Genomic DNA, 19,581 nt, shown 5'->3' on the forward strand with positions numbered 1-19,581 from the left:
ATCATTTAACTTTGCTTAAACACTAATTTTATTTTCTTTTTTTTTTTTTTTTTTTTTTTTTTTGACAGGCAGAGTGGACAGTGAGAGAGAGACAGAGAGAGAAAGGTCTTCCTTTGCCATTGGTTCACCCTCCAATGGCCGCCGCTGCAGCCGGCGCACCGCACTGATCCGATGGCAGGAGCCAGGATCCAGGTGCTTTTCCTGGTCTCCCATGGGGTGCAGGGCCCAAGCACTTGGGCCATCCTCCACTGCACTCCCTGGCCATAGCAGAGAGCTGGCCTGGAAGAGGGGCAACCGGGACAGAATCCGGCGCCCTGACCGGGACTAGAACCCAGTGTGCCGGCGCCGCAAGGTGGAGGATTAGCCTATTGAGCCACGGCGCCGGCCACTAGTTTTATTTTCTATTTGTCTATATGTAACATACAATTAAATTAAATGAGATAGATGCTCAGATATAATCCCTGATTTAGTATTGATCTGTAAAATGCTGAAATAAAGCACTTTTGGGTGGATTTTTAAAGTAAAAGTGTTCAACTTTACTGCTTCATTGATCTCTATTATGAATGGAAACAAGAAGCAATACTCACTTTGTAACTACTCACAAGCTCATCAGAATGACTAACTGCCACGTGGTTTATTAAAGGCAACTAGATTTCTCCCAAAGCCCTGGTTTTCCATACCATTATCATGTGGGGGAGGAATAAATGCAATTAAAAATTTAAGGAAAGAACTGATTTTTGGGGGACCAGTGCCGTGGCTCACTTGGTTAATCCTCCGCCTGCGGCGTCGGCATTCCATACGGGCGTCAGGTTCTAGTCCCGGTTGCTCCTCTTCCAGTCCAGCTCTCTGCTGTGGCCCGGAAAGGCAGTGGAGGATGGCCCAAGTGCTTGGACCCCTGCACCCACATGGGAGACCGGGAAGAAGCACCTGGCTCCTGGCTTCGGATCAATGCAGTGCCAGCTGTAGTGGCCATTTGGGAGTGAACCAACGGAAGGAAGACCTTTCTCTCTGTCTCTCTCTCTCACTGTCTATAACTCTACCTGTCAAAAAAAAAAATAACTGAGTTTTAAAAAGCCAAAAATAGGATCTTTTGGCACAGATAGTTTTTTGTAAATATGTTCAGGAGGACTATAAAATAAATATATGAGGATGGAAATGCACAAATATGCACACACAATGAGGTTAACATATGTGTGCCCATAAACAACACTATTTTTTGTGCTTTTAGAAACTATCAACTGTGGTGAAAATCAACACAACTTTATGTTCACTTAATAATTTACCAAGACTCATGGGATTTTATGTATCTGATGACTGTGAAGTAAAGTAGAATATTACACTTATTTCTAAGCACACTTAATAAAGGATATAATATTACTATTAGACATTTGGAATCATCATTCATGCCCTTCTTGCTTTTATTGAATGAGGCAAGTGAAATATCACCTTTCCCTGAAGCATAGATGACAACTCTGAAATTTGAGCAAGAATAGTAACACAAAGGAAGTTCAGGGATGACAACACTCATTAGAAAATGGATTCAACATTGCAGACAAATGTGGGCACCTAAGCCTGTCAATTAAACAGCAGCCTCCTTCTGAAAAATATAACGTCATCTTCTTTGTTAGGCCCCTAGATTATCTTATGTTGATTATATGGCCATCCTTTCCTAGTCTCCCACTTATTTCCTGAAATTAATAAATGCAGGTTATTCAAATGGCTTGCAATCTAAACCCCATTCCAAAGGGGTTTTAACGGCTGACTTAGAAAAGAAATGCTTGCATGCTTTCTACTGTTTTTCAAGGTTTCCTTAATATTCATTTCTACTTAAGGAAGGCAGAAGTAAAAAATATGAATAATCTTCCACAGTGCAGAGACAATTATACATCTATCAATAAGAAGTGAGGCCAATATGTCCAGGAATGAAAATCATTCAGAAGCTCTGTACACTAAATTGTGGGGATGCGTGGTATGAATCTCCTGATAAATATGCGGAGCAATGTTTCTCAGCACTTCCAAGTAGCATTAATAAGTCAAGCTCTACAACAGAGGTCAAAGCAACCAACAGAGTTAGCAAAACATGGGCTCCCTCCAGAATAAATTTCTAATAATGAATTTCTTTAGAAAATTGCCAAACTACCATTAGCTGAAACTATGGAAAAGAGATCTGGCTCCCAGATCTACCCAGAGAAATATTAAATGGACAAATGTGAACACTAGAGAATTATGATTGATAATATTCCTTTGAAAACAGAGGAGAAGGGGATTGTTTCTTGCAGATATTGTCAATAGAGAAGGCAGGCCTGTGATTAATTCCCCCAAACACCCATAACAGTCAGTGCCAGATTGAAGCCAAGAGCCAGGAACTCAATCCAGGTCTTCCACATGGGTAGCAGGGACTCAACTCCTTGAACCATCTCCTGTTACACATAGCAGGAATCTAGAATTGGGAGCAGGTCCAGAACTGGAACACAGACACTCCAATAAGTGATACAGGCATCCCAAAAAGCATTTTAACTCCTAAGCCAAATGCCCCACCTAGAACTTCATTTTATTCCAAGTGTTCTATCCAATAGGGTTATGGTGAAACATGAAATATAGCTACATTTCTGACAACCAGACTGGGGAAGCATCCTTGATCAACAAAATTACAACTATTAAATGATCTAAAGTGGTGTTTCTAAAAGTATGGTTGAAAGACAACCTAAGATAGAATTGGGGAGGGGTGATCAGTGGGTAAGAGATTGGGGGTCTGTTAAAATACAGATTCCTAAATCCCACCCTCATAGTTTCAAATCTGAATTTCTAAGAGTGGGTTCTTTCTATATTTTAACAAGCATTCTAGGCAATGTTTGTGTGCAGTACAGTATAAGAACCACTGAAGTAGAAGATTAAAGCAATGAGTATACACATAAGTTTGTCACTCATACAAGATGTTCTAATATTAAACCTAGCAACAGCTGAGTGCAGATCAAGAAAAGAAGCAAAAATAAAACTTCTTAGCTTTGGCAAAAAGTATAAAAATAAAGACATTAAGTCTTGTATTCCTTCAAATAAATGCCCCAGTGCCCAGTAAAAGTGGGAGACAAACACATAAATGTCTGTAGCAAATGACTTCAGGGGAGTAAGAGTAGATCTGTAATGCAGAATGATCACCATGGGCTGCCAGCAGCGAAAGCAGATTGCACTCCGCGTGGCATCCCACTGTGTGAAACAGGAGGCACTCCATCAACACCGGGCACAATTGTCAGCTGGTCAAGTGCCCTGTATTTGGAAGACTGTTTTTCTTGGTAGAGTTTTTGAGCTAGAATCCGCATGAGATAAGTGAATAAATGTAAAGCAAAAAACAGTGCTGCCCTGAGAAGTGAAAATCTGAAAGCTTGAGAAATAGACTTTCTATAGGAATTGTAGACCTAGAACACATCACTATATTATCAAGTCCATTTCCCTGATCTTCAGCTTCCCATAAACCATCACAGCAAGATGAAATCTAATCAAATGTAAATCCCTTCCTGGGAGGGCTTGCAAAGTCTCCTGTTAACTTCTAATGTGGGTATACCCACTGTTTTAAAAAAATGTATTTTAAACATCAAACTATGAAAACCTTCTTTAATTTTGGGGCTAATTTGTACAGTGGTTTTATTATTTTTTAAAGTTTATTTATTTTTATTTTATGTGAAAGAGAGGGAGAGGGTGAGATCTCCCATCCACTTGTTCACTTCCTAGATACCCACAAAAGTCAGGATTAGGCCAGGCTCAAGCCAGGGAGCAAGAACTCCATTAGGCTCATATGAATGGCAGTGATCCAAGCACTTGGGCTATTACCTGCTACCTCTCAGAGTGTGCATTACCAGGAAGTTGGATTGGAAATGGACATGGGACTGGATCTCAAACAATCTGATAAAAGGGACAGTTTAACCTGTTTCACCACAATGTGCTCACCTTATGTAGTTGTTTAAAAAAGTGATCAAAATTGTGCTTTTTGAATATTATTGCATCTAGGATACTCAATTTTATACACAACTGTTTGTGAATGTGTCTATTGAGCTAAGAGAGGCAAGTATGTGGTTCTTTTCCAAAAGAAATGTCATCTTATAATTTTCAAAATACATCAGGCACAGTATACACATACACATTATATATAAATATATAATACACATAATGTATGTGCATATATGGTTGTTTAATTAATAAACTAGCTAAGTTTGTGTTTAGGGACTGTAGCATAAAAAAGCAATGATCTGGAATGGAAAGGAATAGCTTGATTTATGGACCTTCCACTTACTAATTTAAACCTCCATGTGCACATCCCCTAACAGCCCTGGGGCTGGTTTGTCCCTCTACCATCTGGGCATGCTGATCTCTCTTCACAGCAGCCTCAGTGACATGTATAGCAGGGTCTCAGGATTAATGCAACAAATTTAAGCCACAGTACAGAACTTCTCTCACTAGAATCCAAGCAAGTGAGAAAAAGCATTACAACAACAAATGAAAAGAAAAAGAATTAACTAGGGATGTACATTTTTTAAAAAATTGAGATAACATTTTTTCATGATATTACAATCAAAAGCTTAATGACTCTACTAAATAAAGAGTTCAACAACAACAACAACAACAACAACAACAAAACAGTAAAAAAGACAGTCGTCCATCAGGAAAACCAGCAATGGCTATACAAAATAATCAAATGAAAAGATGTTCAGTGTCACTCATAAAGTGTATTTTGAAATAGCCACAAAATCATTAGTATTACAGTAGTATGTAATCCTATCAATTTGTTTGACAAATACTTAAAACAAAGTTTGACAAGACAATGTATTTTCAGCTAAACTGATACACCTAATTTCTTTAATTTTAGCTCCCACATATAAGGGAGAACACAGTATTTGTTTTTCAGGATGCACATCTTTTAAAAATAATAGGAGAGTTACAGGGCACAGGGCATCCTGTAGTGGAAGGTGAGACACAGCACACTACAAGTCTAACCACACCCCTCCCACTGGACACTACTGAATCTCAGAAAGATTGTCATTGAGTTTACAAAGTCCTGAAATTCTTTTTACCCCCAAACCTGACCAGCAGCAGAATGAATAGAATTCCTATCTTTCCCCCTCTTTTAATAGAAGAGTAACAGAGCGGCTCTTGGAATGAGGCAGGCTTTGTGGACAAAAAAGACAATGTCAGTAACTGTTGGAAATGAAAGCTCCAGAGCTGTCTCCTGTACTGGAGAACAGGCTGAAACGCAGTTCTCTTTCCGCATCCCTGTGTAAATAAGATATGCCACCAGGCTAGGGGTATTTAACACGTACGTTAACCAAAATGACATGCCTCTTGGCTAGAGGTACTGAACATGTATGTTAACTAAAATGGTAACACCTGCTGGCTCGTGGTAGTGAACCTGTATGTTAACTGAAATGATATGCTTCCTAGCTAGGCGTATTGCACATGTATGTTAACCAAAATCTCGAAGGCACAGAAGATTCTGTGTATCCAAAAGGAGAGCTCTCCAGGTGACTTTTCTTATCCTTTATTTTCCTCATGGTCTTCAAACTGGAGCTTGGATCAGGTTTGGGAAGTCATCAACTCCATAACAAATCAGGATGCCAGAACAGAACCGCTAAAGCATGTGTGAGATGAAGGGAAATAGCATGGCAACCATGCAAACATGTGGCAATGACAAGGGCAGAAATAGTACAAACAGCAGAATATCAAAGAGATAAAGCCAAACCCAGAAGGAAAAACTACTCTATGTTATGCTATAAGACAACCATATTATTAAATACAGTAAAATGATAAAAAGATAGAATCAGATGAAAAGAGAGGTTGTATAGCTAAAGAAATAAACTGGGGCATGAATTGACATGATTTATGCACTGAAAAATATTAGAATTAGGAAGACCTGTATAGACATGGCTAAGTAGCAAATTATTGACATATGGGAAGTTGCAAATAAAGACAGTGAATCCAGATAAAAATGACAAAGGCATTTAGAGAGGAACTACATCACACGGAGAACAAAGATAATCCATCCTAAGAAACACTGGCACCCCTAAGACAGCAAATCCAACAAATGGAACTGAAAAAATATACACATATATTATACATATAAAGTTACAATACATGGAAAACTACATCCTAAATTCAAAGAACACTGCTATGCAGGAGGGAAAGAGTGCATCAAATGTGATAGAGGACCCTCCACACTGAGACCCATCTACTAACCATGAAACATCAAGAATAAAAGATTTCACGGGCGTCCAGGAAAGTGATGCAAATCACCAAGAAAGAAAAAGTCATGCTGACTTGAGATGTATCCACCAGACTGATGAATGCCACATGATATTGGAATGGCTTCTATTAAGTTCAAAGGAAAAGAAAATGCTCTCCCAAGAGAATACTCTCCAGCCAAGACATTTTTTTACATACAAAAGCATCAGGCATAAAATAAATAAGGGAATAAAAGCATCCACAAGCTCATTAACAGCAGTATAAATCTGAACATTTAATTGGTGAGGCCAATGTTAAAAATTGAGAATGAAAAAGCCATAGTAGAGAAGTGGTATTAAGCATTAAATCCATTGTATTGGTTTTATCAACTTTCCTGTATGTTAGAAAGTGTTTATTTTAAAAAATTAGAAAAGAAAAAAATATCAAATGATTAAAAATCCACGGAACATATGTGTTGTAAGTACCATGTTTTGCAAAGATGGTTGAGTCATAGGATCGTATTCTTCATATTACTAGAGGTGTCTAATCCTACTGCCTTAGCAGTCAGACTGAACATGAGGGTAGAGAAAGGACCTTCCATTAGCACCCTATGCACCATTGCTATAGGCAGATATGAATCCAAAATATACTTCTAAAATATGAAAATACCAGATTTGATAAAAGGGAAATTGAGAATCAGGGCCTTGGGATGAGATGGAGCCATCAAAGGGGCCATTATGCTACTCATTAACACTAAAAAATACATATGTTATATTTATTTAGTTATATAGAAATGTATGTATAAATCTTTCTCAATAAGCTTGTAGTGTTTCTATAGGGAAAAGTCAGAAAGACATCATCTGTACATTTTTAGCTATTTTCCATATTCACCATTGTGTGCTGTGACAAGTTAATCAAGCCAGTAATTAATGAGCTGATAGTTTAATATATTTGACTATATATAACATTCAACATATAGATTAAATAAAATGCATGAGATGATTTCAACAGATGCCTCACATATGTCTAATAAAATGTAATACCCCTATCAAATATCCTAAAAGTAATAAAAGGACTAATCATATTATGATTTTATACCAAATCAAAAGTTGAAATGTTCTTTCACTTTGAATACCTGAAAATTATAAGGATATCTGTCATCCATATTGCTTTCATCAGAAAACTTTTGGTTATAACAGAAACCCACTAGAGAGAGATAAGAAAAATGATGATTTATTACAGTAGAATCTAAAACCTAAAACATGCTCCCCACAAAAAGCTGGGAGGTATCAAGTGTCTCTGGGGTTGGATGTTCCCTTGGATTGGTTTTTGTGATGTGTGTGTGTGTGTGTGGTCTACATTCAACAGCCCTGGACCTTATAGCTCCAGTCTAGCATGAACTGACCCCCAGGATTTGTTTATGACTGCTTGACTAACAAATTAGCTTTCCCTGTAAACAGGTGGCCATTTTTATCGAATGTATTGGGACTGGTCAAAGTCTATATTCTGCTTATCTGCCAAACAGAGCTTCCAAAAATTCAAAGTGAACAATTATGAATGAAAATTGGGCAGAAAAGGCAAATTAATTGATATCTTATTGCCAATTGCTTTTGTAATATAATTAGAGTAATAAATATTATCAATATGCAAATAAGCTAAAAATAATTTTGAGAGTGAAACTCATTATGCACATTTGGAATAATTGCATAACTAAAAGAGCCAAATGAATCTGCTATTAGAGATAAATTGCCAATTAGAAATAATAAAATAACCTAGTGAAATGAAAAGATAGGATATCCAAAAAGTTCATAGAAGTTTTGTATTCTGTAAAAGGTAGTAAATGTTTAATAATAAAAGAGATCTATTCTCAATAATAAAAGTGGAAAATAGTCATGAAAAAACTTAATGAGAAGCTACATAGTTTTTATAATAAGAAATGTTAAGTAGGAAATATAAAGGAAAATATAGTAAATGGAGAGTTATAATTTAGATATGGATGGAAATTAATATTTTCCCAAAGATAATTTATAGAAATATAAAAATTTTGAATATGGAGGAGTGGGAAGATAACAAAATGTTCCTAAAACTGATTTTGTAAAGATATTTAGAATAACTGGAATATTACAGAAATTTAAAAAATAAGTATCACAGGTGTGTAAAATACAAAATGGAAAGTATTATTTCAGGAGCATTACATTTTATTATACATTAAAACACTGAAAAACAATAATCATAAAAGTGGTTTAGTTCTTATGTAAAAAAAAAAGAAAATAGTGCAAGATAGAGAAATCAGAAATTACATCACTTTTACATGAAACACATTTTAATAAAGTAAACTTCTAAACTGTGATTAAAAGAAATATAATTAATAAATTATGTTGATAATGGATGCCAATTAAAAATTAATTTAGATCTCTACTTTCTATCATCCACTAAAATAAATTCAAGACTGATAAAAGAATTATTATTAACAAGTTCATAAAATTAGAAAAATTAAGTTATCAGCTAGATCTACAGAAGCATAAATTTCTGAATCTGAAAGTACCAAGTAATAGTACCAAGTAAATATTAACCAATTTATACCATAAGATATAATTTTTGTTTTAGAAACTCAATTGAAAAAGAAAGAGCATTTGAAAATATGGTGGTATAGGGAGGTAGCTTACTGTTCACTGCTCCGGTATCTTCCAGGGGAAGATAGTTTTAAAAAAAAGAGAGAGAGAGAGAGTGTGTGTGTGCAATCTCGGGGAGGAGTTAGGGAGAAAATGTCAGAGGAAACTCCATGCAAATTAGAGGGACATTGTGGATCTATGTGGAGGGTGTGGACGCACACAGCTGAGGACTCCAGCAGCCGAGAGCCCGAGAACCAGCTTTGGAGAGTGAGGTGAGACCAGACTGCAGCAGCCCGAGCCACTGGTGATAAAGCTGCAGGAAGAGCCTGGCATGAGTCCAGCTTAGAGCTCTGTGGGGGACCATATTTCTGCCAACCTAGAGAAAAAATAAAGGAGGCACTTTTCTCTCTCCAACCACCCGGCACCAGAGTCCTATAACGAGCGCAGAGGGGACAGGCTCCATTTTTTGACATATATAACAGCTGCACCAGCTCATGTCTGCAGGCCTAGCAACCGGCCGAGAGGAGATGCCTGAGTCTGGCTGGGAGAATTGTTAGGGGACTCAGTGTTCATGACCCTGGGATCCTTGTGTGCTGGGAACCGTGAAAACACTGTGGATGGGGCTGGTGCTGTGGTGTAGCAGGTAAAGCTGCCATCTGCCATGCCATCATACCATAGGGGCCCTGGTCCCAGTCCTGGCTGTTCCACTTCCAGTCCAGCTCTCTGCTAAGGCCTGGGAAAACAGTGGAGGATGGCCCAAGTGCTCAGGCCCCTGCACCCATGTGGGAGACCTGGAGGAAGCTCCTGGCTGTGGATCAGCTCCAGCCATTGAGGTAATCTGGGGAATCTGGGGAATAACAGCAGATGGAAGACCTTTTTCTTTCTCTCTGCCTCTGCCTCTCTGTAACTTTGCCTTTTAAATAAATAAACAAATCTTAAAAAAAAAAAAAACAAACAAACAAACACTGTGGCTGTATGGGAGGGCGCAGTGTGTGGGTGGGCCTTTGGGTAGTCACTGTAGGTGGCTCCACATGTTTGAGGTTCCTTTATTTCCTGGTGAGGGTCATTGTTGCAAGATCTGTGCTCAAACTGAGGACTGCAAACGATTGAAATCTTTACTTAATGTACACTAAACTGATCTTCTGTAAAAAAAAAAAAAAGAAATTATCAATTCCCAACTTGACTCTCACTGGGATTAAACATGACAATAGGTCTGATCTGATTTCATCATCATTTAAAAAAAATCATCTATTATTTTTCACTTTATGTTTCTGTGTGGGAACAAACTGTTGAAATCCTTACTTAAGGTATACTAAGCTGATCTTCTGTATATTAAGATAATCGAAAATGAATCTTGATGTGAATGGAAGGGGAGAGGGAGTGGGAAAGGGGAGGGTTGTGGGTGGGAGGGACGGTATGGGGGGGAAAGCCATTGTAACCCATGAGTCGTACTTTGGAAATTTATATTCATTAAATAAAAGATAAAAAAAAAAAAACCTGAGGACTGCAAAGATCCTTTGTGTGGTTCTTGTGGCAGCACGAATGGCTATTATACCCCCTGGGGCTAGCAACCACACATTGGTCTCCTTAGAGGAGAGTAGGTGAGTGTGAGACTACGCCAACAGAGCAGATTAAACCTCCCCTCTCACTAAAAGAGATTTACCACGCCCAATTTGGGTGTCACCTTGGACACTCCCCTCACCCTGGATCATTGACCAAGAGCTGCCTGGACACAGCCAGCACACACCTCAGGGTATTACTGAAAGAGCAGACATTCCACTAACCCACAGATGCCTCATCCAAAGACAAAAGCCATCACAGGAAAAAGCACAATATCTCCACAAATGCCTAAAAATAAATGTAGTAATTCAGAAACAAGAACAAGGAAGACAACATGATGCCTCAAAAGGAACACAACAACACTTCAATAGTAGCATGTGAAAATGAAGAGATTAAAGAAATGCCAGAAATGGAATTAAAAAAATTGATTGCAGTGTGGCAGAGGCCTCTGTCTTTTAATTAAACTTGTTTCTAACTGACATGACTAAAGATGTGGTAGAGGCCTTCCCAAGGTCAGAAAAAAGAAAAAGGGAGGCACCTGTCCTGGGAATGAAATGTAGTTGTCATCTGCTTGCCTATGAATGCTTCAAATGTAGCCCTTATCTGCTTATATTTAACCATTTCAGGTTCTGCTGGTTAGTTCAGAGCAATGATGTTAAATCTTGACAGACAGTTTATGGCTCAGTATGGGTGTTAAAAAAAATCTTCAGTAACTACATTTGAACATTCAATATTGTATCAATCCTATGGCTACCATGTAACATTAGAATATCCAATCAAATGGATACAGGTAACAATATAAGGAAGGAAAAGAGGGTAAAACACATATACTGGAAAATCCGTCTTTGTTCAGGGCTCAGGATTTTGGATAAGAAAATTTACCTGGGCCTTATGCCAGCATAACAAAAGACTACTTCCTGCTAAGAGGCCTTGGTGTCTTGTCTGGGTTCATAAATCCTGCCACAGTAGGATAACTTAGAGGTAATCAGAAGCAAATCCATGGATTAAAGAAATGCATACATGACATGAATGTACATTTTTCTCATGAAATTGAGATTTTAAAGAGAAATCAAAATGAAATATTGGAAATGAAAAATTCAATAGATCAAATAAAAAATGCAATAGAAAGCCTTTTCTTTTCTTTTCTTTTTTATTTTATTTTATTTTTTTTTTTGACAGGCAGCATTAGACAGTGAGAGAGAGAGGGAAAGAGAGAAAGGTCCTCCTTTTCTGTTGGTTCACCCCCCAAATGGCCGCCACGGCCAGCACACCATGCTGATCCGAAGCCAGGAGCCAGGTGCTTCCTTCTGGTCTCCCACGCGGGTGCAGGGCCCAAACACTTGGGCCATCCTCCACTGCCTTCCCAGGCCACAGCAGAGAGCTGGACTGGGAGAGGAGCAACCAGGACAGAATCCAGCACCCCAACCGGGACTAGAACCCGGGGTGCTGGCGCCGCAGGTGAAGGATTACCCAAGTGACGAGTGGCACTGGCCTGGAAAGCCTTAATAACAGATCCGGTGAGGCAGAAGAAAGAATATCTGAGTTAGAAGACAAATCTCTAGAAAGTTTATAATCAGACCAAAAAAAATTAGAAAACTAAAAAACAGTGTTAGGGATTCATGGGATACTATCAAACAACCCTACATACAGGTCTTAGGATTTCTTGAAGGCATAGAAAGAGAGAATGGATTAGAAGGCCTTTTTAATGAAATAATTATTTAAAGAAATAATTTCTCCTTAATTTGGAGAAAGAAAGGGAGATCCAAGTACAGGAAGCACATAAAACTCCTAAAAGACATGTCCAGAAAATATCTTCACCATGACACATTGTAGTCAAACTAATCACAGTAAAAATTAAGAAAAGATTCTAAAATGTGAATGAGAGAAACACCAGTTTACTTTCACAGGCTCTCCAATTAGACTCAAGTAGACTTCTCATCAGAAACCCTACAGGCTAGACGACAATGGCAAGATATATTCCAAGTCTTAAGGGAAAAAAAAGCTCTCAACCCAGAACTCTGTATGCTATAAACATTTCATTTATAAATGAAGGTGAAATAAATACCGTCCATAACAAACAAAAATTGAAAGAATTTGTCACCATCCATTCAGCCTTACAAAAGATGCTTAAAGATGTGCTACACACAGAAACATGGTCATCACCACAGAAGAAATTAAAGGAAGGAAATCTCTCAGTAGAAGTACAAAGGAAATCCAAAGTAAAAATAGGAATATTTAAGGAAAAATGGCAGGACAAAGTCGTTACCTATCAATAGTCACCATGAATGTAAATGGCCGTAACTTTCCAGTTAAAAGACACAGACTGGCTGAATGGATTAAAAAACAAAACCCATCTATTTGCTTCCTACAAGAAACACATCTCACCAACAAAGATACATGCCAAATGAAAGTAAAAGGATGGAAAAAGATATTCCAGGCTAACAGAAACCAAAAATGGGCTGTTGTAGCCACCCTAATATCAGACAAAATAGACTTTAACACAAAAACTGTTAAAAAAGACAAAGTGAGCACTATGTAATGATTAAGGTTTCAGGTCAATAGGAATATGTCACTATTACAAACATATATGAAGCTAATTACAGGGCACCTGGCTATTCAAAAGAAATGTTAATGGATCTAAAGAGAGACATAGACTCCCATGCAATAGTAATGGGGGACTTCAATACCCCACTTTCAGCAATGGAAAGATCAACCAGATAAGAAAATCAGCAAGGAAACAATAATCGACACCATAGACCAAATGGACTTAATGGATAGCTATAGAACTTTTCAACCTACAGTTGCAGCATACACATTCTTCTCACGAATGCACAGAACTTTCTCTAGGATTGACCACATACTAGGCCATAAAGCAAGTCTCAGAAAATTAAAAGAAATCAAAATTATATCATGCATATTCTCTGACCACAATGGAATGAAACAGGAAATCGACAACTCAAGAATCTCTAGAACATATATAAATACATGGAGACTGAACATCATAGAAGATATCAAAAGAGAAATAAAAAAACTGTTGAGGAACAGTCTTTTTTTTAAACTATTTTTTGGACATTTTACTTAGTATTGAGTTACCCTTCTGTGCATAAAGTTAATTGAAAATAGATTTTAGTTAAAAATAAGAATGAGAATAGGAGAGAGAGGGTGAAGAATGGTGGGAAAGTGGGTGCGAGGGGGGGCATGGTGAGAAGAATCGCTATGTTCCTAAAGTTGTATTTATGAAATGCATGAAGTTTGTATACATTAAATAAAAAGTTTCTGGGGAAAAAAAGAAAGAGCATTTGATATCAAATATTCCCAATTGTTATTTTCTGTAACATACAATATATGCTTGAAATTTTAAAGAATGGGGCAGGCTTTTGGCTCAGTAACTCTAACTCACTATCTGGGACACCCTAATGCCATATCAAAGTGCTTGGTTGAAGTCCCAGCTACTATACTTCCAATCCAGCTTCCTGTTAACGTGCATCCCAGGATGTTCCAGATGATAGCTGAAGTTTATGGGTCCCTGACACCAGTGTGGGAGAACCAGATCCATGTCTAGTCTGATTATTCTAGTTTTGCCAAGCCCCAGCTCTTGCCCTGTTGCCAGGGTTTGTGGAGTGAACCAGAAGGTGGAAGGTCACACGGAAGATCATACTCAATCACTCTTTCTCTCCTTCCCTTTCAAATAAAAAAAGAAGAAGAAATATATGAAACTTTTAAAAATGTATATGAATTACAATGGTAATACAGCATTAAATTTTAAAATAGTAATAAACATCAAAGTTTTTCAAATTGAAAAAAACTTGAAATATCAGCATGCACACACAAACTGCAAAACATTTTTTGTAATAGCTCACAAATTTAATCAGGATCACATTAGAACTTTTAGGCAAAACATTGTAACATTATAAACTAATACAACTGTTTTGGATGACAACATTATCAATTGAACATCCAGGGTCATAAAAATTACTTTTCCCATTATTACCACTTCCAAAAGACAATGGAATGAACATAAACTTTGAAGTCAAATATACATAAGTTCTGTTTCCAGGATCACATATCAGCCTCGCTTTCTTGATTGGTTAACACATAATCATAATAACTTCCTGTGGGAAGAAATAAATGTGACAACAATACTCACACATACCTAATACATCATAGACAGTATATAGATTTTACTACCTGTTCTCTCTCCATCTTGCTTATTCCCACAAAACATATATGCCCACACATGAACTCACATGCACATACACATGAAAATTTAAGGAAATAATTCAAACATGCTTTGTAATGCCAAGCCATTTCTCTACCCTGGGTTTGGAAGTTCTCCAGCCACAAATCTGGCCATCTGAGGAAGGGACAGTGTTAAAGAAAATGAAGGAAGAGGGAAATCTTGCCAAAAACTGGAACCTAGCATCCAGAGCAGAATTAAGGGTCGGCTCAAATAAGTCCTCCTCCATTGCAACAAGGATGAGTAAGGCTCTCTTTAGAACTTAGTCTTTGGCTTTTTCAGAAAAGACTCACCTGAGACCCAACTCAAGAGAGTGGCCTAAGCTTTTGCCAGCTTGCACATGTAGATCATTTTCTCCCACTACCCAGCAAATGTGCTCTCAAGAGAAAGGAGAGATGAGCTATAAGAAGAATAATCACTTTCCTCTGTACATCGAAGATGTAGAGTCAAATTTTGTAGATGTTGCATATAAAAGTTCTTTGAAAAAAACTAAAGGACAACTAGTTTCAACATTCTTGCTATTGGACTATTTGGCTTTTTTGGCCCTCTCCTTTGTGTTTTTAGGTTAACTCATTAAAAGTATCTTAACAGTAGTGCTCTTTGCTATGACAATGTCTAATAATGCATAGGTATTCAGTAGCAGTTGTGAAAAACATATTTTAGGATACATTATTAGAATCTGAGAACTTTTAAGATTAATTCTTACTCTAATAACTATTCATGTTTTTATGTTTGAAATGATAGCAAAAGAGTATTTGTTTCAAAAGCCCTGATTTATAAACTTCTTTTGCAGGACCCAGAAGTAGATATCTGGGAAATCACATGAGCCCATACATTATGAAGTTGCTCTTCTCTCTGCTTCCACAGGTCTTTGGAGCACATATGCAGAATGTGTTTTTAAATCCACTGCTGCTGTTTTCCTAGGCTCTGTTGATGCCTTCAGTTGTTCCTGCATTTCTTAATTGCTCACTTGTTTCTTCATCCTATTTATAGCTATATTTTTTCCCACACTGTTGGGATGATTTCCAGTGGCAACACTCCCTCTTTAAAATATTTCTAAAGGGAAAAATATTTGATCTTCTACAGAAATAGCCAGCCTCAAAGTAATTCATTTCATTGTCCAGGCTTTTTATGATTAAAAGACCTTTTCATATTATTCATGAATCTAAACTGATTCATCCATATAATTTAGATTTTAAGCTTTTAGGTTAAAGACTACAATTTCCCAGTGACATTTTCAGTTCCAGGTAGAGAATCTGTACTGAAATTGATGTTCCTTCTTAAAAAAGAAATGTTAGCACTTACCCCACCTTTTAACTTAGGCTGCAGATTTAAACAAATAGGTTTATACTGTTTAGGTGGGAAGGATTCTTAATAACTGCCTGAAGTGACACACTGGAATAGGAAGTGGGTTTTGTGCTAATGGATTTCTGCTTAATAAAATCACACAATTATGTAAATGAGTAGAAGGATATCATTCTGTGTGGGTGTACTACTTTTTAAAAGTTTCTCATTTTGTCCATTCTAAAAGTAATACAGGCTCACTATGGAAAATAGCAGAAAAAAGAGGTGAAAAAAATCAATCATACTCCTGCTGAGCAAAACCATATCAGTGTTATTATTTGGTGAATTGATTTTCATTTTTCATATATCCAAAAGGAATTTGATTTCATTTACCCTTTTTGCTTTTACATAACTTTACATAATTAATCTTCTTCTTTTCTTTTATTAGATTTTTTTATTTTATAGACAAGCAATAATTATACATATTTATGGAGTACAATGCAATATTTCAATACATGCATAGATTTTAATGATCAAATTAAGATAATTAGCATCCATTGCTTCATATATTCAAGATGTCTTTGTAGTGTGAACATTCAAAAGTGTTTCTTCTAGCTCTTCAGAAAAATACAATATCTTATTATTAACTATTATTACCCTACTGTGCAATTGAACACTGCAAGGATTATTTTTACAATAAGGAAAAAGATACATTTTAATAAAAATAAACATTTCTGATTTTAATTTACATATATTTTTGAGAAACTTAATTAACTTTGAAGAAGAACCCAAGAATGATACATCTTTTGCAAGCACTTGTACATAACTATAGCTTATGAGACACAAGAATATCCTCCACTTAATACACTAAAAAGGAGTAGATCTTTGACAACAGTTTTTATTACTAACTCATAATCCAACTCATTGAGGATAGAGGTCCTGTATGGGAAATAAGTGTACAGTGACTCCTGTTATTATTTTAACAATTAATACTCTAATGTATGACATCAGTGATCACCTGAAGCTCTTGACATGAGCTGGCCAGGCTCTGGAAGTCTTTTGAATCCACAAACTCTATCATAATTTAGACAAGGCCATAAACAAAGTGGAATTTCTCTGCTCCCTTCAGAGAAAAGTGCATCCTTCTTTGATGACCACTTCTTTCCACTGGGATCTCACCCACAGAGTCCCTTCATGTAAGATACTTTTTGCCACAGTGTCTTGGCTTTCCATGCCTGAAATGCTCTCATTTGGGTTTTTCAGCAAGTCTAGGAAGCATTAAGGGCTGATTCTGAGGTCATACTGTTACTTACATGATTGTCATTCTGAGTCTGCTGCGTGCTTCCCAGGTTGGAAAATTTACTCCTTTTTAATTCTATTTATTATTATTACCAAACACTTAATCCTATTTACACAGTCACTTTAACACTTAATCCAATCAATAAGCTCACTTTAACACTTAAAATGCTATTATTACCACCCAGTATAAGGGGATTTGCGGTTCCATGCCAAGCTTTTAAACTGTACCCTTAGAAGTAAGTCTGTAGGAATGTATGCAGAACTATACAGTTTTACAGTTACAAACTTCATACATTTTTAATTTACAATGTTAGGAACATGGTGATACTTCTCACTGTGCTCACGCTCCCACCCCCACTCCCACTGGCATTCCTCTTCCCTCTCTTATTCCCACTTTATTTTTTACTATTTTCAATTAACTTTATATACATATCTCTATGTTGAGTAGAGTTCAACAGATAGTATTTAAAAAATAAATAAATAAAACAAAAAAAATCCTGTTCCTCGACAGTCAAGACAAGGGCTGTTCAAGGTTATAGCTTCTTGAAGTGTCCATTTCACTTCTATGGATTGCCTTTTAGGTGCTCTATTAGTTATCACAAGTCAGGAAAAACATATGGTATTTGTACCTTTGGGACTGGCTTATTTCACTAAATATAATGGTTTCCAGTTTTGTCCATTTTGTTGCAAATGACCAGATTTTGTTGTTTTTTTTTTAAGACTATGTAGTATTCCATGATGTATATATCCCATAATTTCTTTATCCAGTCCTCAGTTGACCAGCATTTGGGTTGATTCCGGTCTTAGCTATTGTGAATTGAGCTACTATAAAGATGGAGGTACAGACAACTCTTTCATATGCTGATTTCATCTCCTTTGAGTAAATCCCCAGGAGTGAGATTGATGCGTCATATGGTAGATCTATTTTCAAATTTCTGAGGTATTGCCATACTTTCTTCTACAATGGCTGCACCAGTTTACTTTCCCACCAATAGTGCATGAGGGTACCTTTTTTTTTTTTTACTTTTATTTAATGAATATAAATTTCCAAAGTACAGCTTATGGATTACAATGGCTTCCCCCCCATAACATCCCTCCCACCCGCAACCCTCCCCTTTCCCACTCCCTCTCCCCTTCCATTCACATCAAGATTCATTTTCGATTCTCTTTATATACAGAAGATCAGTTTTTTCAACAGATCCTCACCAACATTTGTTGTTTGTTGATTTCTGTATGAGAGCCATTCTAACTGGAGTGAGGTGAAACCTCATTGTGGTTTTGATTTGTATTTCCGTGATGGCAAGTGATCCTGAACATTTTTTCATGTGTCTTTTGGCCATTTGAATTCCCTCTCTTGAATAATACCTGTTCAAGTCCTTCACTCATTTCTTAACTAGATTGTTTGTTCTGTTGTTGTTGAGTATCTTGAGCTCTTTATAGATTATGGATATTATTCCTTTATCAGTTTTATAGTTTGTAAATATTTTCTCCCATTCTGTTGGTTGTTTCTTCACTTTTCTGAGTATTTCTTTGGCAGTACAGAAGCATTTCAGCTTAATATAATCCCATTTGGCTTTGATTGCCTGTGCTTCTCACATCTTCTCCAAGAAGTATTTGCCTATGCCAATATCTTGCAATTTTTTCAAAGTTCTCTAGTAATTTTATGATATCAGGTCATAGATTTAGGTCTTTGATCCATTCTGAATGAATTTTTCTATAAGGTGTAAGGTAGGGGTCTTGTTTCATACTTCTGTACCCAGGGATCCAGTTTTCCCAGAACCTTTTGTAGAAGAGACTGTCCTTGCTCCAGGAAATGATTTTCACACTTCTGTCAAAGATAAGTTGGTTGTAGCTGTGTGGGTTGATTTCAGGAGTTTCTATTCTGTTCCATTGTTCTATATGTCTATTTTTGTGCCAGTACCAGGCTGTTTTGATTATAACTGCCTTGCATGTCTTAAAATCTGGTAGTGTGATGCCTCCAGCTGTTTGTTTTGTTGTTGTTGTTGTTATTGTAGTTGTATAAGATGGTTTTAGCTATTCAGGATCTCTTGTGTTTCCATATGAATTTTATCATCATTTTTTTCTAAATCTGAGAAGAATGGCATTGGTATTTTGATTGTGATCATGTTGAATCTGTAAATTACTTTTGGTAGTATGGAAATTTTGATGATTCTAATTCTTCCAATCCATAAACATGGAAGATTTTTCCACTTTTTTATGTGTATTTTTCTTTTTCTTTGTTTAGTGTTTTAAATTTTCACTGTAGAGATTTTCAACCTCCTTGGTTAAATTTATTCCAAGGTATTAACTTTTTTTTAGCTATTGTGAATAAGATCAATCTTAGAAGTTCTTTCCCGGCCATGGCATTGTCTGTGCATGCAA

At 36.8% G+C, this 19,581-nt stretch overlaps 1 long non-coding RNA gene across 8 annotated transcripts in view; it reads right to left on the reverse strand.

The window, feature by feature from the left end:
* The window catches only part of LOC127494001 (uncharacterized), a 184,676-nt gene that overhangs the window by 34,029 nt on the left and 131,066 nt on the right, over positions 1-19,581 (reverse strand). The gene's annotated exons all lie outside the window — the stretch shown is intronic.

The sequence above is a fragment of the Oryctolagus cuniculus genome, chromosome 4 (genome assembly GCF_964237555.1).
Source record: "Oryctolagus cuniculus chromosome 4, mOryCun1.1, whole genome shotgun sequence".
NCBI lineage: Eukaryota > Metazoa > Chordata > Mammalia > Lagomorpha > Leporidae > Oryctolagus > Oryctolagus cuniculus.